Here is a 17,825-nt window from a genome sequence, read left to right as displayed (position 1 = left end):
AATTCACCGGCAACAGCTCTGGTGGACATTCCTGGAGTCAGCATGCCAATTGCACGCTCCCTCAAGACTGGTGACATCTGTGGCATTGTGCTGTGTGATAAAGCTGCACATTATAGAGTGGCCGGATCTGGCCTGCGGGCCGCCTATTGGTGATCCGTGCTTGAGGAAGTGTAGTTGACCTCTTTGCCTAGTGTTGCTGTCTCTCTCTCCCAGTCCAAGGTGCTGATAGACCCCGCCTCCCGGTCCACGGTCGCCCCCGGAGAGCTCTTCAACGCCCCCGCCTGCCGTGAGTATCTCATACCTCTGCTGAGAGAAACTTGGATGACAAGGTTCGACGTTTCAGCGTACCCAGAGGTAGACATAATGGCTCTTTCCCAGCGTATATATGCCACCGCAGATGATAATGATGATATATTGTGAGTTGGTGGACATCAGTGGTCTAGGGAGGAAGCATGCAGTTCAGTCCATGATGGATAGATGGACCCAGGAAGGGAAGATTGGACGGATGGGTGAATGGATGGATAGATGGATAGATAGACAACCCTTGTGGCGTTTTTAGAGAGAGCTATCACATACGTAGATGACTACGATTAAGATAAGATAAGTTTGCTTATCTTCTCTTTGCCCCCACCCCCACCCCTCCTTACCCTCTTCCCTAACACAGCTCACCTCCACCCTGACCTCCTGTCACTATGGCAACAGTGTGCTGTCCTCAGGAAGAAGAGCAGCAGGGAGGGGGGAGAGAAGGGGGGAGACTCTGAGGTCGACGTAGACATGGGGGTGGAGAAGGACAGAGAGAGGAGGGGCTCTGGCGTGAGAGGGGTAAATTATTTATTTCTGTTGACTATGACCGCATTTGTTTTCATTACGACCATCAATCAATGAACATTAGTTTTTAGTAGGGATGTAACAATGCACTCAACTCACGATTCAATACGATTAACGATACTGGACTCACCCAAAAAAATATACAGAATGAGATTGCAGGATTAGGACTATTTCTCAGACAAAAACTACAAAATACGCTTATTTGCACCTCTTCATTGCCAACAAAATAAGGAGTTATTATACTGTATAGTTTGTTTTTGTTGGCATATGGGATGTGTTCAGCTAGGCTCAAATCATATTTTCCAAAAGTATTGCTGCTGATATGTAGTTCCTATCTATATCCATATCTATTTGCATGTTAAAATGCATTGCCATAGTTGACATTTTGATGATGACCCTGCATGCATGCAGAATCACTTCTTCAACTGCATTCCCAATGTCAATGTAGCTAGCTAGTTTAGCTGTACACTTACAATAACACACCAACTAACACAGCACCGACAATGCACAATTCAACAACAGTATTGCAAGACGAGTGCATCGAGCTACAACGTTATTCCACCACTGTTCCCCACGTTGGTTTGTTTGTTGATATACGACCCATGATTCATCCAGATTATTGAGAGTATTTGCTGAGGTTGCATCCCTAATGTAAACTGGCAGGGAGACACAATCTGGGTGCATAAAATGAGAATGCAGCTTAACCAAACCTCTTCTTTTGTACATGTGGTACACAGAGAAAACCAGCGTCAGAAGACCTGAGAACTCTATTGGGCTGATATGCTAGCAGAAGACCTGAGAGCTCTATTGGGCTGATATGCTAGCAGAAGACCTGAGAGCTCTATTGGGCTGATATGCTAGCAGAATACCTGAGAGCTCTATTGGGCTGATATGCTAGCAAAAGACCTGATAGCTCTATTGGGCTGATATGCTAGCAGAAGACCTGAGAGCTCTATTGGGCTGATATGCTAGCAGAAGACTTGAGAGCTCTATTGGGCTGATATGCTAGCAAAAGACCTGAGAGCTCTATTGGGCTATGCTAGCAGAAGACCCGAGAGCTCTATTGGGCTGATATGCTAGCAGAAGACCTGAGAGCTCTATGGGGCTGATATGCTAGCAGAAGACCTGAGAGCTCTATTGGGCTGATATGCTAGCAGAAGACCTGAGAACTCTACTGGGCTGATATGCTAGCAGAAGACCTGGGAGCTCTATTGGGCTGATATGCTAGCAGAAGACCTGAGAGCTCTACTGGGCTGATATGCTAGCAGAAGACCTGAGAGCTCTATTGGGCTGATATGCTAGCAGAAGACCTGAGAGCTCTATTGGGCTGATATGCTAGCAGAAGACCTGAGAGCTCTATTGGGCTGATATGCTAGCAGAAGACCTGAGAGCTCTATGGGGCTGATATGCTAGCAGAAGACCTGAGAGCTCTATTGGGCTGATATGCTAGCAGAAGACCTGAGAGCTCTATTGGGCTGATATGCTAGCAGAAGACCTGAGAGCTCTATTGGGCTGATATGCTAGCAAAATACCTGAGAGCTCTATTGGGCTGATATGCTAGCAGAAGACCTGAGAGCTCTATTGGGCTGATATGCTAGCAGAAGACCTGAGAGCTCTATTGGGCTGATATGCTAGCACAAGACCTGAGAGCTCTATTGGGCTGATATGCTAACTAGCAGACAGAAGTGTCACTGTACCCAGGCAGGACAATAGAAGGCTGAATGTGTTTGATCTCAGCTGGTCAACTGGCCCAGGACCAAGCAGTGGGTCAGAACACTGTCACTAGCTATCAAGCAACTAAAGAAATCACTGATTTAAATGATTAAAAACACATTTTGTCAGTAGGCTAGACACAGACAGCTCCTGCATACTGCTAGTTGAGACTGTGTAGCAAGGGAATATTGATTCAAGTTTGACAGGGGTTTTATTTCCACTGAGATTATAATCGTCGGATTTGTCCCTCAACACTGGAAAGTGGAAAGTGGAAACAAATTGTCCTCAATGACATTTGAGAATGAAAACTATCTTTAATCTATGTCATGATGCTCTTGTGGGGGTTTTTGTCATCATAACCGAATATGTTTTTCTAAGATTCTATGATGAAGGACATTCACCATTGTCAGTTTTTTCGAGGTGGGAAATTAGTAGTTTAAGTGATTAAAACTGATAATTCTGTTAACAAATCGGTAACAGAATGACCAAATGATATGGTAATGGGATGACTCACTGAAATGTAATTGGCTACATTAACTTATAGTACAGGTCGTACAGAACCTAGAAGGGTTCTTCGACTGTCCCTGTGGGAGAAACTTCTCAAAGGGTTCTCCATGGTCCTAAGGGTTCTCAGGGTTCCAAAGAGGTTCTTCCACAGGGACAGCCGAAAAAACTGGGTGTCATATAGCAGTAGTTACAGAACACTGCAACACCATGCTCACCAAGCACTGCATCAACACCCTCATCTCATAGCCAGCAAATCACACAGCTATGGAGCTATAGGCCTAGAACTTCCGTTGAGAATTATGACATACATGTTGCACACTTGTGCAAAAATGACATCAAGGGATTTTTATCTTCATGGTGAAAGAGCATACTGTATTGTGCAGAGGCACAGAGCAGGTTGGGTGTCTGTATGAGACATAGGCCATTTCACATTTACATTTTTGGCATTTAGCAGACGCCTTATTCCAAACCGACTTACAATCAATTTTGACTAAGGAAGTGAATCATCAATTCACCAGTTCTAGCAGGAAGAGTAATCCAGCTCAGGCCAGGGGCCACTGGCAGTCGTCGTGAATTATTATTATTATTATTATTACCATTTTATTATTTTATTTAACACTGGAGAGACAGTACAAGGGGGGCAGTAGAAGTCTTAGGAGCCACAGTATAGGGGAAAAGCGGTGCTGGGGGGTGGTAATGTCTCAGGAGGAACAGTTAAGGTGTAGCCTGAAGAGCCTACTTGTTGTTTATTATTAATTGTTGTGTTGCCAAAAGTATACTAGGCTATTGTATTGTTGTAATGAAGAAAAATATACTGCAAACCCTAAACCACAAAAAGAATGTAATACATTTTAATCAATGTACAAACAAATGTATTTTTCTCTTGTTTTGTGGGTTTTTTCCTCAATTCCCTTTACATTATTACCTTAATGATAGCTATTGTATATTCCTACCTTTGTTTCCCTGTTTTATTTCCACTACATCATCATGTACATCAATGACAGGAGGCCTCAATGATGCGTTTCTGTAGGGAAGCATGTAGTCATTCTGTTACCATCATTCTGTTACAGGATGTAAATCCACTTCACTCATTGTAACAACCAGAAGAGGTAGTTTCAAACTGAACATGTCATGATACCTAACACCCCACTCTTTCTGCAGGCATATTTTAATTTTAATTTGGGGCAGATATTTTAGTTTTAGGGAAACATGGTTACATAAAAAAGCTTTCTATGCTAGCGTATGGAGCAGTGGAAGGAAAGCCTAGTAACCTGGAGCTGGCATATAAGTAGCCTATTGTTATTATGCTATTACTATTGCTAGAAAACACTCTTAAGGCATTTATGATATATATTGTACACACATCAGTTTTTTTTATGACTGTTTTTAAATGGACACTGTTGCTATTTTCAATTACCATGGTATATGGTATTAGCGCCCAACCCTCATGTCAAATGTTGCAGAAAAAGCAATAAAATATCTGTAATGATGGCAAAAACATTAAGGTCATGTTCTCACGTGAAAGTCCGAATCAGGACCCGGAGCAAGTGGATGAGTTCGCAACATTGTTGCATAAATTATTTCTCTGATTTGCGTTCTCACAGCCCTTCATGTAAACAAAGTAACATACGCAATCGAAGCAACAGAAGTGGTAGTTGATTGGTCAGAAAAATAGAAAATTGCCCGTTCATCCCTCTCCTATCTCAGCCTCGGGCAGCGTTCTCACCAAAAGCGAAGCGAAGCAAAGTGATGGATGTGTCGTTTCTAACCGAAGCGAAACCACCCTTTTCAAGCGGAGCATCCGTTGGTTCTTTGCTGCGGGAGCGACTTCGAATGCGCGTTCTCACAGCTCCAAACGACGCAGTGCAAAGCAAACTTTATCCTAAACTCTGTTTCAAGTGAAGCAAATGTTCTAGTGAGAACACCCCCTTAGACTACCCTATGTTAATTATCTAACACATTGGGGGTGCATGACAGTAGCCGCCCGGGGCGGCTGTGTCTCAGGAGGTAGAGCCGCCGTCTAATGATCGCAAGGTCGGCAGATTGGCGGTTCGAGCCCCGGCTGGCCACATGTCGAAGTGTCCTTGGGCAAGACACTGAACCTCTAAATTGCTCCCAGTGAGCGGGCCAGCGCCTTGCATGGCAGCTTGCCGCCATTGGTGTGTGAATGTGTGTGTGAATGGGTGAATGAGAGGCCGTTGTAAAGCGCTTTGGAATAAGGCGCTATAGAAGTCACTCCATTTACCATAGAGGCTTGATGTCCCCAAAAGAGGACCACTTGTGTGTTCACCAGGGTTTCCGTTAGAAAAAATTGGCGCCGGTCATCGTGTCCGGGAAGATTTCAATTTACCGGACAAACATGAGATATTCCAGTCATCATATTAAAATATAATATAGCTGTTTGTCGCGGTGATTACTGTTGTGTAGCCTATATATGCCGTTTAATGTCTATTTCTCATCCGATACGATTAGATGCGAGCTATTAATAAATATAATAATATATAGGCTTTCATGATTCGCATGCGCGCTATGCCATATGTCCAGCGCTGAACGCGCGCCACACTGGGAACTGAACAGACTGCATCGATCAATGAACGGACTCCACTTTACGTTAACTGAAGTGTGTTAAATAGTTTCACGACAGTAATGTAAGTTTTCTATATTCTCTTTCCAGTTATACCCTTTTTATCAATAAAACAACGTAATTTCTATAACCAAGTCTCGCTGATTGGGAAGGCATTAAGTCTAGCTGCCTGTCAAATCATACTTACTCGGACTCGGGAGTATGAGAATGAGGAGGATGTATCGGGGGGATACACACCCGTGGACTATTTCAATTTAGTGGCACAAATTAAACTCTAACACTATAGATAGACTAAATTGAACTAAAATGATGGACACCGACTGAATAACTGAGTGGGGGGAAGACAGGTCTCAAATGTGGAACAATTATAACATTTAATACATAAAGATAAAACATACACAAATATATAACATTGATATCCCTAAACTCAAATGTAGTGTGGTGTTGTCAACCTAATCTAATCAATCCTAATCTAATGGTGGGGATGTTATACTCTGAATCACCCGACTCAGGGCTGGAACGGGCACGGCAGGCTCAATCAATGAACGGGGTTGAGATGGCCGCTAGCGTCCTTTACTAGCCGCATCTCACGGCCCTCGGTGGTCATTCACTGTGCTCTAGCACATCCAAAACACGCAGAACAATAACCTTGACTGCTGTCACTGCAGTGGTTTTATTTAGACTAGATCAAACTAAATTAACTGACTAAACTACTCGCGCCGTTGAGAGACAGGGTTGCCAGATGGGGGGGGGTTACCGCCGAATGGGCTACTGGGTTTAGCGGTTATTTAGCGGACTAGTTAGGCTGTAAATTGTCAATCCCATCTGGCAACCCTGCCGCTGTTTGTCATCGCGTAGGCTAGTCTACACATTAATAATAAAAGAAAACATATAGCCTATATATTCGTCTTTTTTAATGTAGAAGGAATCAGAATATGTGACAAATTAATTTTAGCAAATTGTATTCAAATTGTGCTTAAAGGGAATTATTTTCACCGGACATTATGACCGAAGAGGTTTAAAAATGTCGGACTTCAACAGATTTTATCGGACAAAGACCGGTAATTACCGGTTAACGGAAACCCTGGTGTTCACCCTATCCTGCTGAGGAGCTTGTTGGTTTTGTTCCCCTTGTGGCCATTTAAAGCCATTCATGCACCCCCATCATCTCAGCTTGTCTGCAGTGTATTGCTAGGCCTAGGCCAGGGGTATTCAATTACAAATTCAGTTGGGCCAGATTTGAAAACCAAGAAATGTTGCTGGGCCAGACATTTTCAGCGGCCAGTAGCCTAGGCACCAGGTAATGACACATTTCAAACCAACACAAATGAATGTAGGCCTAATGAAATACAAGCAGTTTATTTATAGTTTTCCTTTTAAATGAGGTAACATCTGACACAGGCACGTCAAAAGTCATCTCAAAGTGCATAAAAAAGTGTACAGTAGTATACCAATAAAAAAATGTCCTTTTGTAAAATATAAATTTGGTCATAGCTGACCCAGGCACATCACAAAGTGCTTTTAACTGAATGAAAATAACCATCAACGCCTTGAGTGCACAATTTAACAAGTTACAATTACAGTTAAACAATAAAATTTAATCTAATCTAATCTTACCCTGCTGACTTTCTTAGTGTGAGAAGTGACATGTTTTATTCTGAACAAGAGCAGTGACATTTGGCTCATAAGATGTCAATGCAATCCGAAGGCATTGGTGAAGAGTACTGTCAGTCAGGGAACAACGAGAGCTGCTTTTTATTGTGTTCATGTGTGAAAAGCTTGATTCACAGGTGTATGTTGATCCAAACATACTGAGCACATGGATTGCTACTTTCTTAACGTTAGGGAACTGGTGCACGTTGACATCACTCCAAAACTTCGCAGGTCAATTAGTGCGAAGCTCCTGTGCCATGGTTACGGATGACTGCATGTCAACAAGTTCGAGTATGAATTTCCCCTCGTCGATGGAAGGCACCACTCCCTTTCCTCTGGTGGATAAGTCCCCTTCTATTGAACGGGTCTCTGGCAAAGCCCATCGCCCAAGTCCATCCAGTCGACCAGCAAAGTTCTCTTTCAACCTCGCAATGAAATCAGTCATCACATCTGTGATGTGTGCCGGGGATGAGACGCATTTGCGGAGTGTAGGAAAATGCAGCATTCTGCCGGTGCAGAAGTCGGCCGCGAAAAGGTCCAGTTTGATTTGAAACGCGCGCGTCTGTTCCACAAGATAAATCACAGTTTTGTCTCTGCCTTGTAGCCCCACATTTAGGTCATTCAGGTGTTGTTTGAATATGTCGCTCAGAAAGCAGACATCAGCCATGAAGTTGTCGTCCAGTATGCGATTCAAGTGTGTTTCTGCCTTCGTTTGCTTGCTGCTGCGGAGGAAAGTTGTAATCTCCTCTCTGAGATCACAGAAACGCTCCAGTGCCTTGCCTTTGGACAGCCACCTGACGTCGTTATGCAAAAGCAGATCGTGGTGCTGAGCAGACATTTCTGACAGCAGCTTGCGGAATAAGCGATGTTGGAGGCTCGAAGTGGAGCGAATAAAAGTAATTGTAGCCATCACGTTGTCCATTGTTATTTTAAGCTCCCCGCTTAGTTTGTTTAGAGTGTTATATTCACGTTCTGTAGGCTACTATAGTAGACATTTCTGCATGAATTTCTGAACACTTGCGAAATACGTTTTTCTCTGCTTTTATGGCTGGGCCAATCGGGGGTCACGTCTGGGCCGCATGCGGCCCCCGGGCCGCTAATTGAATAGGCCTGGCCTAGGCTATATGGAGTAATCATGCTAAGCTCTTTATAATCACACTGATTCAGGCTCAGGATTATGCTACATTCCCCTCTTAAGTGTCTTAAGTATCTTAGTCTCATGCAGTACTATAGTGTGTTGTAGTATCTTATGAGTCTTAGTCTTATGCAGTACTATAGTGTGTTGTAGATGGTGTGAGGTATCCAGTTGCGTAGACCTAGTTAGTTGATTGTGAGGTTTGATCTATATACTGTATATATAAAGACCATGTAGGCCCTACCTGCTGTTTTCATATCTAGTTTGTGCAACACAGAGCTCTTGGGCGGCTGTGGCGCAGGAGATAGATGATCTACCTCTAATGATCGCAAGATCGGCAGATCGGCGGTTCGAGCCCCGGCTGGCCACATGTCAAAGTGTCCTCGGGCAAGACACTGAACTCCAAATTGCTCCCAGTGAGCGGGCCAGCGCCTTGCATGGTAGCTTGCCTACCTTGCCATTGGTGTGTGAATGTGTGTGTGAATGGGTGAATGAGAGGCCGTCGTAAAGTGCTTTAGATAAAGGACGCTATATAAGTATATCTCTATAAGCCAGTCTATATAAGTGCAGTCCATTTAGTGCAATACAGAGCTCTTAGCAAACTCTCACTCTCTCTGGAGTCTGAACAGACGTTCATGTGCGCTTTGCACTCCTGTTGACTCTTTGCTCAGAGTGCTCAGGCTCGTCCTGATGAATCCAACAACGCTGTCGAGTTACAGGCTTAATTTCCATTTCCCTTCCCTTCAATGCCTTAGAGAGGTCAACCTGTCGTTTTCCATTAGAGGATAATGGTTTATTATTGCAGGAAAGGGGAAGTGTGCGTACCTCCCTTGTTTATGATTAAGTTATTATCATAGATCCTGTCCTTCCTGATATGTCACGCTGCTCCCAGTCTAACTCTGAGATGACCCTGGCTGTCCCCTTGTTCGCTTTGCCCCCATCAGAAATGTTCCACGTTATTACTGTGGTGCTGCTTATTTCGGGCTTTGCAATCGCACACACTGTGTGTGAGCTGTTTAGGACTGAAGTCATCATGGCTAAAGCTGGATATTTCGATGCAAATGAAGCATGATGCGTATCGAAGTGCCGCTTTATATTTGACCGTTTCATCGATGCAATTTTATCATTGCATATTAGACATACCGCAGATCCTGCGATCTCCACAAATGCAAATTCCTCGGTCCACGCAGCCTGGAATGCACGGTAATCATCGTCTTTTTTTCTTTTTGCCATCTTTCTCGTTACAAGGGTTGAAGCGTATAAGCTAGTTCACTATCTGATCAAAATTGTTTTTTATTTATTCACCTTTACAACGACCTCTGACACTCTCGCGAGACATTGGTTCCCGACCCGACCCACGGGTCACGGGTCATGGGTCCCGTGAAGAGTCCCGTGAAATTTAACTTCAAATTAACTTCTAATTTCTGTTTACTTTAAAATGACACAGTATTATTACGCAATATCACAAGTATTTTAAAATCAGTTCCAAACTGAAATTATTTTGTTCAATTTTTTTTATTTATTATTATTTTTTTTTAAAAACTTTTCAACCCAATTGTCTGGGAGCCATATGCCGTCACCGGAAGAGCCATATATGGCTCGCGAGCCATAGGTTCCAGACCGCTGTTCTAGAGACTAATTTTTCTATTGAGCTTCCAGGTGTTGTGTGCGTGTGTGTGTGTGTGTGTGTGTGTGTGTCAGTGTGTCAGTGTGTCAGTGTGTCAGTGTGTCAGTGTGTCAGTGTGTGTGTGTGTGTGTGTGTGTGTGTGTGTGTGTGTGTGTGTGTGTGTGTGTGTGTGTGTGTGTGTGTAGCCAAACAGCCTGGTTGATATAGCTGCACTGATATAATCATGTGTCTGGTAAACTTAGGCCTTAAGTTTGTGCATGCCAATCGATGGCATGTATAGTTATTCTTCTAACTGATTTGAAGTGAGCTGAATGTGGACTCCCTTCAACATCAGGGGGGGGTTGGCGTGAACAGGCCATGGATGATAGTATGAGATGGATGTGAATGAGTATGAGAGGTTTCTGCCTGTGTCTGTGAAAAAGCTGTTGCCCAACCCCAGGGGAGCAGAGCCCTGCACAGAAAGGGCGGAAATCGAGGCAGGAAACAGTCCTCCTAACACACACACACACACACACACATACACACATCGCTCACACACCGCAAGAGAACCCCCACACACTCGAAAGAATACACTTTCAGACTTTCGTAGTCGAACACCCGTTGCGCTAGTGCAAGCAGGGTTATTTTGCAGACACAGAGCCTAACCGACACATGATGACGTAGCCTTGCTTGAACATATCGACTCCCAGATCTAATACTTATCGTGGGGTTTTTATTTCTATAAGCTCAGTGAGCTCTCCTAGTCTTGCAGTGGGCGGGGGAACCTGGGTTCATTAACCAGGAGTAGAACTGCTCGCTGCTTGCTCTCTCGCTCCTCTCCTCCTCTCCTCCTCCTCCTCCTCTCCTCCTCTCCTCCTCTCCTCCTCCTCCTCTTTGGAGTCCTGGTGACACTCTGCTGTCCTTGTCCTAGATCTGCTGTGGTGACACATTACTCAGCACGTGTCCCAGTCTGAAAAGAAAGTTGGATATCTGGATCTTCTCTGATACAGTACAGCGTCACTGGGGCGGCTGTGGTTCAGGAGGTAGAGCCGGCATCTAATCATCGCAAGGTTGGCAGATCGGCGGTTCGAGCCCCGGCTGGCCACATGTCGAGGTGTCCTTGGGCAAGACACTGAACCCCAAAATTGCTCCCAGTGAGCGGGCCGGAGCCTTGCATGGTAGCTTGGCCGCCATTGGTGTGTGAATGTGTGTGTGTGAATGGGTGAATGAGAGGCCGTTGTAAAGCGCTTTGGATAAAGGCGCTATATAAGTGCTGTCCACTCCAAGGAGGCCACACCCCCCGGAGGGGACAATGGTAGAAATGTCTCATATGTCACCAATTTTGTTTTTCAATACAGGTCCATCTCTGTTACTATCAGAATCCATACAAAGGTTGTGCTGAAGGATTTTGTTGAGTGGCATCAGATGTTGCGTTTGGTGTAGATCTTGGATCACCTGGGAGCTTTTTAAAAGTAGTTCTCGATAATCGGACACAGCCAGAACGCATGAGACACCGTGGGTGTCTGCTAGGCAAAGTGGACACATAGACAATTCAAGGCGATTCAAGTCCCTTTTCAAAACAGCCTTCTATTTGTATAATGGAATCTGTGTAGAGTCTATTGAATCCGATTAAAATGTTTTGCATTGTGTAATATTCTGCGAATGTTGGTGAATATTTGTCTAATTTTATCTTGGTCTGTGTCAAAATCATTGGTCTATTTTGTCTAGGGAGGATAGTGTGTCACTGACTTCTGATAGTTTTTGAGATAATATTTCTCAAATATGTATTGTCTATTAGAAATGGGCTTAGCTCTGAAACAGAGCGTAAATTACCTTTTAGTAGTTTCTTTATTTGAAAATATGATCCTTTGTTGTACAGTTGTATATTATATTTTAGCTACTGTAGGTGGACAGAGTTGGCTAGCTCTCCTAAATCAAATCAAATCAAATTTTATTTGTATAGCGCATTTCTTACAAGATGCAACTCAATGCGCTTCACACAATGAAAATGTTCAGTCAATCAGTCAATCAATCAATCACTACTGACAGAGCCGCGAGCAGGCAAAAGTAAAAAACCTGTATACTATGTAGCCAGGAAAAATTCCCTTGCAGCCCTCTACCAATAGAGCGACTACTAGCCAGTTTGCTTACCAGTACCCAGCGGTCCCCCAGGGGAGGCCAGGACCACCGGCACAAAGCAAGCAAGCAAGGGCAAAAACCTGTACACCATGTATCCATTTCATTCGCTGGCAGTAAAAAGTTCAACACAGCAACTTTTGGGCATTTTAATAGGAACATAATGGTAGGTTATCACATGTTGAAAGACAGACAGTTTCAGTTCAAGCCTTATGTCCCTCTGGGAATGTTGGGCGGGGGGGGGGGGGGGGGGGGGGTGCATGGTTGTGACAAAAGAACTGCCTGAATGTACCGACCGTATGTGTTGTGTGTTTCTAATTGAGTTAACCCCTTTATCTCTCTTGGGGGGTGCCAGGCGAGGGCTCAACCCACCCCACAGAGTGAAGTCCATCTCCATGACAACCTTCACGCTACAGGAAATCGAATTCCTACAGAAACATGGAAATGAGGTAGGCATAGCCACACTCCCACCTCTCTAGATGGACCTGCCTGGTCTCTGTTCACCCTTTTCACACATACCTTCTTGTCAGTCCAAGGAGTGCTGAATCCTTGCCTTGACACATTCTTAGTTCTAAACTATCCTATATGCCTATGCTATCAGTACTGTTCTAAACTATCCTATATGCCTATGCTATCAGTACTGTTCTAAACTATCCTATATGCCTATGCTATCAGTACTGTTCTAAACTATCCTATATGCCTATGCTATCAGTACTGTTCTAAACTATCCTATATGCCTATGCTATCAGTACTGTGTTCTAAACTATCCTATATGCCTATGCTATCAGTACTGTTCTAAACTATCCTATATGCCCATGCTATCAGTACTGTTCTAAACTATCCTATATGCCTATGCTATCAGTACTGTTCTAAACTATCCTATATGCCTATGCTATCAGTACTGTGTTCTAAACTATCCTATATGCCTATGCTATCAGTACTGTTCTAAACTATCCTATATGCCCATGCTATCAGTACTGTTCTAAACTATCCTATATGCCTATGCTATCAGTACTGTTCTAAACTATCCTATATGCCCATGCTATCAGTACTGTTCTAAACTATCCTATATGCCCATGCTATCAGTACTGTTCTAAACTATCCTATATGCCCATGCTATCAGTACTGTTCTAAACTATCCTATATGCCTATGCTATCAGTACTGTGTTCTAAACTATCCTATATGCCTATGCTATCAGTACTGTTCTAAACTATCCTATATGCCCATGCACAGCCTCACCTTGTCCCTTTCTTTAGCATTCCTAGGTTTTCTTAATCCTTTAAAGGATTCATGTGTTTGCTGAGAATGGTGTGGTGCCATGAGGCAGAGATGAGCTAACCGTTCCAGCTCTCATGCCTTTCACATGGGAATGTTATTTATTTAGTTCTCTCTGGCACACACACACACACACACACACACATATATACACACACACACACACACACACACACACACACACACACACACACACACACACACACACACATATATATATACACACACACACACACACACACACACACACTTGAATCTGCCAAGTTGTATTTTGAATGTCAGTTAATGTGCAACTAGAAATCTATGTGGTACAAATCCAAGGGGTTTGTTGATGCTGTTTGGTTTGTGTGTGTCAGAGGGCACTGCAGTTCTACTGCATCTCTGCTGCATGTCTGCTGCATTTCTACTGTATGTTTGCTGTATTTCATACACCGCTTACCAGCAATAACTTGGAGTATACTAGTGTTAATCCTTGATGATACTGCACTTTTTGTTGGGTGTATTCATGTCGGCCATGAAGGCATTAGTGGTTGAAGAGACAGTTCAGTGTCTGTGTTTCCCATATGTCTTTTTAGCACTGAGGTGTAGCTGCTCCCAATCTCAGAAGTCCAAAGAAACCCTGTAATGTTCCAGAAAGTGCCACATTCTAATGCTCTCCTGGCCTCTAGGTGTTGAAGTCTTTCATGTTTTGTTTGTTTCACTTTAAAGTTAATAATAATAATAATTCATTGTGTTTATACTTTTCCGGGGCTCAAAGACGCTGACAATATGGGGAAAACTGAAAACACAGAAACAACAAGCAACAGATAACATGAGCACATAGAACACAGAGTTAACGAACAGGCACAGGGAACAATTAACACAGCAATGTCCAGGGGGGGGGGGGGGGGGGTGGCAGGGTTAGGGGAGATGGTTAGGGGTAGGGAAGTTGAATGACATCATCAAATTGACCTGTCTCTTATTCCTTTGTCGTCCCCCCCCCCCCCCCCCCTGTCTCTTATAGGTGTGCAAACAGATATGGCTGGGACTGTACGACGATAGAACCGCCTCTATACCCGACTTTAAAGAACCACAAAGTGAAAGAGTTCCTTCAAGAGAAATACGAGAAGAAGAGATGGTAAGTGACTGCACTCAGGTGACTGGAATAAGAATTATCCATGCTTGTCCAGTAATAGCTTCTGTAATGTTCTCTCCCTCCCTCTCTTTTCCTGAGAATACTTTAACAGCTCACTGCAGTCCAACCCTCAAGCGAGACACTTTGCATCACTACAACACTCACATGTAGACTACGGATGCAAATTAGCTCACAGCTAAATCCGGCATGTTTACTGTCACCATACTTTGTATAAGTGACTGTTCATTATGTGCACCAGTGGAGGCTGGTGACTTCCAGAATTGAGGAGGCCAAATTTTTTTCCGCTTGCTCGATTCACTCGCGGTGGAATGTTCCCTGTTCTGTCTTTGTTAAAAATTATTAATTTGTGTTTGGCGGTACTGAAGGGATTGGGACACTCTCAGGATGGTGGATGAAGCAGCTTTTATTGCCTGCACAATGGGTCATCAAATAAACAAAACAATTGGCATGAATCTCTGTTCCGCCTGCAGCAGCTATTGTCCCTTCTGCTCAGGCTCACAACATTCACCACAACATACTACATACAATCAATGACATGTCAAAAGCACTCAAACACTATGTCAATCAGACACACAATATACAATTCAGAACAATACTTCATCCATTTTTTATATTTATCCTGCAGAACAGCACTCATAAACGCGTGTGGCGGAAAAAGGTACTACACGTGGAATGCAACATGAAGTTACTGACTAGCCATGCCCTAGCTCGCGAATGCTAGCAACGCCACGAGTGGACTCTTACAAAATGCACCAAAACATAGAACTCAAACAACATATGTAATAAGTTACCTGCACAATGGGTCATGGTCCGCCTGCAGCAGCTATTGTCCCTTCTGCTCAGGCTCACAACATTCACCACAACATACTACATACAATTATTAATTATTAATATTAAAAATAAAACTGTTCAATAAATCCTAAATGTTGTCTACCTATTCGATGTATAAATCGCGCCAGAATCTCGCCGACTTCCGAGGTCATTTTAAGCAAAAGTATTTGGCCAAATGAGCTATTATTTTCAGGGATAATAGCCATGGGTGTTCTAGCGTGTCCTGCACTGAAGTGACTGGCGTTCATCTGATTGGACGAACAAAATGTCAATCTTTCAGCCCTGGACTCAATGCATGATGAGGCAAGGCCTCCTGTGCCCACCCATTTTCAGTGATTTGGCCAATCAAATATTGCCATGAGAAAAATTGTGTTACATTGACTTGAGAAACCACTTTCCGACAGGAGGCCTGGACTTTCCGACAGGAATGAATGAATGAATGAATGAATGAATGAATGAATGAATGAATGGTCTTTATTGTCATTGCTACAGTACAGGTACCAAACAACGAAATATAGGAGGGGTGGCTCCCCTGGTGTTAGGAAAGGAAAAAAAAAAAAAAAACTTTACAAAAAAAATCACAAGAAGGGAAGGAGCTGGTTTACATAAATAAAGGCTATGTACACTATCCACTGTACTATACTGTCCACTGTACTATAGGCCTGGCCTCCTCAATACAAACGGATAGGGATTCTGGCCTGTAGGTGCTTTACAATTGCAATATTGGGTTTTAGCCATGGAAACATTCAGATTTATGAACAAAACGGAAATAATATTAATTGTATTAATATTAATAATATTAATCGGTACTCGGCCTGGCGGCCTCGTACCTACGACCGAATCACAGTCGTGCTGATATTCAGTATAACACACTCCCTCTCGTGTGATATTGCTATTATAATAATAATACATTAGACTTATATAGCGCTTTTCTAGACACTCAAAGACGCTTTACAAACTGAAAAGTAGTAAAAAATAAAAGTAAACCAAAAAAAAATAAAAGAAAGTATAGGGGCCTAATTAAGGTAGTGCTGGGGACACATGGGAAAGGGAGAGGGGGAGAGGGTTAACTGGTGAAGGCGAGCTTGAAGAGGTGGGTTTTGAGGGCCTGTTTAAATGTTGGCATGGTGTTGGCAGGGTGTTGGCAGGGTGTTGGCAGGGTGTTGGCAGGGTGTTGGCTGGGTGTTGGCAGGGTGTAACACTGTTCTCTCTCTCTCAGTCTCCGGTGATGGGGCGTGCCCAGGCCCTCCAGATGAGCCAGCAGTTTCAGGAGAAGAAGTTTGACCTCCTCAGCGACCTGGGCGGTGACATCTTCGCTGCCCCGCCCTCTCAGACTGCTGCAGGCTCTGCACCCAACTTTGCAAACTTTGCACATTTCAACAGCCACCCAGGTAAGGACTTGCGCACAGCGCCACTGGTCCCTGAAATGGACCATGGTCAGGACCACCCACCCAACTCTTAAATATGAGAACAGTTTCATCTTCCTTTATGGAAATCAGTGATGATCGTAAAGCGTTGCCACACACGCACACACGCATTATCATGTATGTTATTGTCATTACCATCATCATCATCATCATGTATATTATTGTCATTACCATCATCATCATCATCATCATCATCATCATGTATGTTATCATCATTACCATCATCATGTATATTATTGTCGTTAGCTCCATGCCCTCCAGTCCATGTCTCTGTGTGTTCAGTACGATCTCTCATTCCTTTTGTTGTGTGTGATCATGACTCATCTCACCCATTGTTTCCTTTTTGGTTTATGTGTTTGACCCTCCTGACCCCTGACCTCCAGCTGCTCAAAACACAAACGCTCCAAACTCAGACTTTGCAAACTTTGACGCGTTTGAGAGGTCAGGTCCACCTGGTGCTTTCCCCTGCTCCGCGCCCCAGACTCCCTTCCAGCCATCTCACACAGGTAGATCATCCTCTGTTCACCTGTGTTGCGTGTCTCTCTCTCCCTCTCTCTGTCTCTCTCTGTCTCTCTCTGTCTCTCTCTCCCTCTCTCTGTCTCTCTCTGTCTCTCTCTGTCTCTCTCTCCCTCTCTCTGTTTCTCTCTCTCTCTCTCTGTCTGTCTCTCCCTCTCTCTGTCTGTCTCTCCCTCTCTCTGTCTCTCGCAACACTCGCACACTTCTCACTCACAGCCATTATTATGTGCACTTTCCATGCATTATTTGTCCACGTTGGTCTATGATCTATATTTAATTGGCTGGCACACACACACACACACACACAAACACACACACACACACACACACACACACACACAAAACACACACACTTTATCACTTAAGAACCGGGGGCCTGAATTACTGATATTATTATTAAATATTCTTGTCACCTACAAGCACATTATTATCGCGCTATACATGGGTGGAATCCTAATCGTGGAAACATTAGTATTGG

At 43.7% G+C, this 17,825-nt stretch overlaps 1 pseudogene across 1 annotated transcript in view; it reads left to right on the top strand.

Moving 5' to 3' along the window:
• LOC308175328 (arf-GAP domain and FG repeat-containing protein 1-like) overlaps window positions 1–17,825 on the top strand; it is a 28,210-nt pseudogene that overhangs the window by 3,436 nt on the left and 6,949 nt on the right. Inside the window, exons 3-8 of the transcript in view lie at window positions 214–329; window positions 12,518–12,611; window positions 14,442–14,555; window positions 14,665–14,686; window positions 16,624–16,795; window positions 17,215–17,337. The product of the transcript in view is annotated as an arf-GAP domain and FG repeat-containing protein 1-like (transcript). The remainder of the gene's footprint in view (window positions 1–213; window positions 330–12,517; window positions 12,612–14,441; window positions 14,556–14,664; window positions 14,687–16,623; window positions 16,796–17,214; window positions 17,338–17,825) is intronic.

Source organism: Nansenia antarctica (assembly GCF_963989245.1).
Source record: "Nansenia antarctica genome assembly, contig: SCAFFOLD_149, whole genome shotgun sequence".
NCBI classification, from domain to species: domain Eukaryota; kingdom Metazoa; phylum Chordata; class Actinopteri; order Argentiniformes; family Microstomatidae; genus Nansenia; species Nansenia antarctica.
Note: the sequence above shows the minus strand (reverse complement) of the source record. Positions and strands in the feature narration are given on the sequence as shown.